General features: G+C 39.7%; 1 pseudogene; it reads left to right on the top strand.

Moving 5' to 3' along the window:
* The first annotated feature begins 1905 nt into the window (after positions 1-1905).
* Positions 1906-3409, top strand: LOC141522813 (ETS homologous factor pseudogene; annotated as a pseudogene).
* The last annotated feature ends 2202 nt before the right edge of the window (positions 3410-5611 follow it).

Below are 5611 nucleotides of genomic sequence, written 5' to 3'. Positions count from 1 at the left end.
CTTTTTTTGTCCAGGTGTATTTTCCAAGGATTTGTTTTCTTGTTATGAAATGTTAATTTTCTCTTACAAGGTGTTAATTGTCTCCTGAGATTATTTTTCCAAGTTTTCCAATTGATTTTCAAACTCCTTCCTAATTTCTTCTAAGAAGTCTTTCTAGGCTTGAGATTGGTTCACATTCATTCTCCTCAGAACTTCGAGATCTCTCTGAGTCAGGGTCTTTATGTTTTGGTAATTTTCTACATAGCCCCCTTTCCATTGGATTTTCTTCATTTTCCTAGGATCTTGTGTTCAGGGTGGGGCTGGCCACAGAGGTTTGGTTTTGAAATCCCAAGAGACTTTTCTCACTTGGCTTAGTAACTCCAAGTGGGCTGTCCAGTAGAGGGTACTGGTTGCTTTCCATAGAATGTCAGTGCTCTTTTATTTGAGGGCTTCTCCCTAGGGCTGGAGGAGGTGAGAGGTGGAAGCAGGGTATGAATTATCCTTGAACAATGTGACCTATGCCCTAGATTGAGAATTTTTATCTCCCTCTCAGCTGACAGAACTCTGCTGCCCACACTTGAGCCTGGAAGGGTAGAGAGGCTGTTACTGTGTTTGTTCTAGGAAGAAGACTCTGCTGAAAGTATGGAGCTCGCACCCTGAGCCGAGCAGATTGATGTTCAGCAGCACTGTGCAACTCACGGTCAAAGTCTCCGTGGCCTTGGACCCTGGCTCCCACAGAGAGAACCTCTGTAGCCTTGGACCCCATCTCCTATGGTCAAAGCATCCACAGCTAATTTTAAGTTAGTTTGACTTTCACCCCACCCCTCTTGGTTCTCTGTTCTCTTCCCCTGATTTACTCACAATCCTAGGAGACAGACCTTTTGATAGATGTTCTTCTCTTAGCTTCTCTTTCTACATTTATTGATATGATTTCTTTTAAGAGGTTACTTTCATATATTTTCTGAGGGGAAACCAGGTGACATTAGCTCAATACCTGTTTTCTCTCTGACATTTGAATAGAAGTCTTTCCCAGCAATTTTTACAAAAGAGTGAGTTCTTATTGCAAAAGTTATATGCTTTGAGTTTAATAAACAACAGATTACTATATTCATTTATCTCTTTTGTATCTAATTTATTCCCCTGATCCATTATTCTATTTCTTATCCAGGGACAGTTTTTTTTTGATAACTGATGCTTTGTAATATAATTTTAGATATGATAGAGCTAGGCCACATTCTTTTGCATTTTTCCCTTAATTCCCTTGACATTCTTTACTTCTTGTACCTCTATATGAATTTAGTTACTATTTTTCTACCTAATTAAAGTAACTTTTTGGAATTTTCTTTGCAATGGTAATAAAAAGTAATCAAATTTATATAGAATTGCCATTTTTACTTTATTAACTCAGTCTACCCCTAAACAATTGATATTTGACCATTTATTTAGATGTGATTTTCTTTATGTGAAATTGTTTTGAAAAAGTTTCTGAGTCTGCCTAGACAGGTAGACTCCCAAGCATTTTATGAAGTCTGAAGTTATTTTAAATGGGATTTCTCTTTCTATCTTTTGCTGCTCTATCATGTTAGTAAGAGATATACATATATATGTATAAATATATATATTATATATTATATATATATATATATATATATATATATATATATATACTGAGGATTTGTGCATATTAATTTTATATCCTGCATCTTTGTTAAAGTTTTTGATTAATTCCAGTATTTTAGGTGATTTCTAGGGCTCTATAGGGATAGCATCATATCATCTACAAAGAGTGCATTTTCTTTCTTCATTCCCATTCCAATTATTTCAATTTCTTTTTCTTCACATATTGCTAAAGCTAATATTTCTAATATAGTAATAGTTATTTCACACCTGTTCTTATTGAAAATTCTTCTAGGGGCTTTCATCTTCACTCTTAGGAGAGCTGGGAAGTGATAGCTAACACCCCACTAAGGCTGGTCATCACCTCTAGGAGCTAGGCTGTCTGTTTCCCTGTGGCCAGCCTCCTCACTAGAACCTGCTATTGGATTTCCTAACCAAATCTTTAATTAAATGAGGCATTAACTGAGCGGACTGTTGGATCCCCTTACAGATCATGATTTTGGAAGGAAGTGGTGTGATGAATCTCAATTACAGCAACCATCTTCTTCACCAACAGCTGACCTGGACAGACAGTTACCCCACGTGCAATGTTTCCAGTGGTTTTTTGGAGGCCAGTGGCAGGAGATCCATCCCAAGGACTGGACCAAGTATCAGGTGTGGGAATGGCTCCAGCACCTCTTGGATACCAACCAGCTTGATGCCAACTGCATCCCCTTCCAAGAATTTGACATCAATGGGGAACATTTGTGTAGCATGACCTTGCAAGAATTTACGCGGGCAGCGGGGGCAGTTGGTCAGATCCTCTATAACAACCTGCAGCATCTTAAGTGGAATGGCCATTGTGGCAGTGACCCATTCCATTCCACCCACAATGTCATCATGAAGACAGAACAAACAGATCCTTCCATCATGACCACTTGGAAAGAAGATAATTATTTATATGACACAAACTATGGTAGCACAGTAGAAATGATGGACAGCAAAACTTTCTGCGGAGCTCAAATCTCTATGACAACCACTGGTCATCTCCTGATTGATTCACCTGATCTGAAAAAGGAGCAGGAGCAGCCGACCAAATCTGACACCAAAAAACACAACCCTCAAGGGACTCACTTGTGGGAGTTTATCCAAGATATTCTGCTGAATCCGGATAAGAACCCAGGGTTAATAAAGTGGGAAGACCTGTCTGAGGGCATTTCAGGTTCTTGAAATCGGAGGCAGTGGCTCCGCTCTGGGTCAAGAAAAATAATAATAGCAGCATGACCTACGAAAAGCTCAGCCGAGCTATGAGATACTATTACAAATGAGAAATCCTAGAACGTGTGGATGGATGGAGACTGGTATATAAATTTGGGAAGAATGCCCAATGCTGGAGAGAAAATGAAAATTAGGGCTGTCAGAAGACAGATCAAAGCACACACACACACACAAAACCACTCACAGATACATACAAGTGCACACACACACACACACACACACACACACAGACACAACAACAACAACAAGCCAAGAACCTCTGGACGTAAATACTTCAAAGACTACTTTTCTCCTATTTATATACCATAAGGGAAGAAACAATCTATGTCTGATGGGAAGAAGGAACACTACAGTTGTTAAAATTATTTTGTTACTTTGAAGTATGTCCTGTATGGGGAAAAATCGTGCACAGTTTTCTGTGAAATATGATGCTGAATGTGGTTATGATCAATATTTGCCTCTTGTCGTGAAGTTCATTTCTGTTGCAAGAATAATATGATTCTCAACGTTTTGCTACCTGCCTAGAGGATGAGTGGAAAAAATAAACAAAAAAGAAATCAGAGGGCATTAAATGTTGTTTTTTAAAATATGAGATAATTTAGAAAAAGGTGATGTGTTCTCTGTGCATGAGGACTCCCAAGTGTCCTTCTTGGGAGAGATGGATACAACAGCTTGACTGTAGTCCAATGACATAGCTCTGATATGCTGGGAACCCACTTGATCAACAATGATGAGCCTGAAGGATGTAGTGAGATTGGATTTTTTTCTCTAGGTGATCGGTAATTGGAGGCTGGAGATGATGCCAGCTCCCCTGTGATTCCCTCACAACTGTAGCTGATAGAGTGTAATGAGGAGAGAAAGGTTAAGAGAACAATTGAATCAGGGATTCTGACCTGGACCACTTACTGCAGAGACTTTCCTTTTTCCTGGCTGATAGGTGAGAATCCTGTGTCTTATCTTCTTTCTCAGGTCCGTCCTTTATTGTGCTTATTCTAGTTTTTATAGAGAGCAGCCAGAGGGGGAGTGAACACTATGTTGAGGAAGTAATTGATGGGTTCGTTTACACCCTAACTTGGGAAGTAGAGCTAAGAGGTGCCCTTTTAGCTCAACCAAAATGAGGGAGTGGGCTCCAAAAATTGTCTCTTAGGGAGAATGAAAAAAGACCAACTTTGAAAACCTCAGATAAAAATGTGTAAGAGAAACAAAGTCATGTGGCAAGAAGAGCAGTGGAGTTTCAAAGGAGAGTCTCAATTATTGGAGGGAATATGTGTGTGTGAGAGAGTTGAGGGTGTGAGGATATGAGGTAATGAGAATAATTTTTGAAAATGAAAATTTCTCCTTGTTCTTTCCCTCTTGGCTAAGCTCTTCTGGGTTCATTTTTCCTTGTTCTAGCTTAGATGACTGGCATTCTACACTTTGATCCAGGAAATAACACTAACATAATAGACAATATGACATAGTGGAAAGGATGCTAATGCTAGAGTCAAGAGAGACCTTGGATCAGTCGCTTCCCTGTCTGGGCTTCAGTTGACTCATCTTTAAAATGAGAGATTTAGCCGAGATGTTCTCTAACATTTGTGGCAGGTCTCATTTTGTGATCCTGTGACTTTGGTTTTTATTATTGTTACATGCTACCAGGGTCACCCCTAGTTGTGAACTATTAGTTCGGAGGCCAGGCAAAACAACTCAGTGATAACTCTGAAGGTGGAGCCAGGCTATCCCAAGTCTTTCTGTTCTGGTTTTTCCCATGCACTTGATCTTCCCCTAATTTTTCTGTCCCATTTTCCTGATATGCAAGAGGACCAGGATGTGCTGCTACCAAAGTTATAAGGACCTTAATTCTCTTAAATTCCCCAACACGCAGTAGGCACTTTGTAAGTAATAATTGATGCATATTTGCAAATAGGGTGGAGGCAAGAAGAGGGTGCCTTGAGAGGAAGAGTGGTGGCCTTGGAGCTGGAACCTGGACCAGCTGAATTTTATTTTTGTCTGATGGCACCCACAGTCTGGCCTTGATCCTGTAGCTTTGTGGTCTGTTGTTTTTCCATTGACAATTACTAGGTGACTGAAGAAAGAGGCAAGAAAATAACAAAGTTGGTGTGGCTCTACTGAGCACATCCATAAAGATAACAGGTGACATTAAATAGCTCTTTAAGACTTAACAAAGGTCTTTGCCTACACTTTATTATTTGATCCTCACAATTGCCTGGTGAGTTGGGAGTTATGCAACTTTTATTATCAACCTCATTTTATGGCTGATGCTTGGGAGAGATGTAGGGACTTGCCAATGGGTCTAGTGGAGGATTTAGCTGAGTCAGGACTAGAATTCAGCTCCCCTGACTCTAGGGTCAGAACTCTTATCCTCCACACTATAATTCATTTCCTTCTCTTTGACATATAAAGGCATATATTGCATTCTAAGCAAGGAAAAGAGTTCTGAGGGACCCTGTCTTCCCTTATCTAAGTCTTAACAGAAAGTACATATCACTTTATTTCTGGATACCAAAAATGGGCATAATGTGTATAGGGAAGGGTGTTAAAAATATGTAGACTAGAAGCTCCTTGAGGGCAGGGACTGTTCTTTGTATTCCCAAGACCTAGCACAGGACTTGGTATATATCAAGTGCTTAATAAATGCTTAATGGATTCAATATCTTCCATGGAAGAGTCAACTGGCCCAGTGCTCCTCTTTGACCTTTCTTTGTACTTCTTCCTTATTATCATCCTCTGTTACTTGAGTACCTAGCTCTAATTTCCT

The sequence above is a fragment of the Macrotis lagotis genome, chromosome 1 (assembly GCF_037893015.1).
Source record: "Macrotis lagotis isolate mMagLag1 chromosome 1, bilby.v1.9.chrom.fasta, whole genome shotgun sequence".
Classification (NCBI taxonomy): Eukaryota; Metazoa; Chordata; class Mammalia; order Peramelemorphia; family Peramelidae; genus Macrotis; species Macrotis lagotis.
The sequence above is the reverse complement of the archived record's forward strand: the minus strand, read 5'-3'. Positions and strand labels throughout refer to the sequence as shown.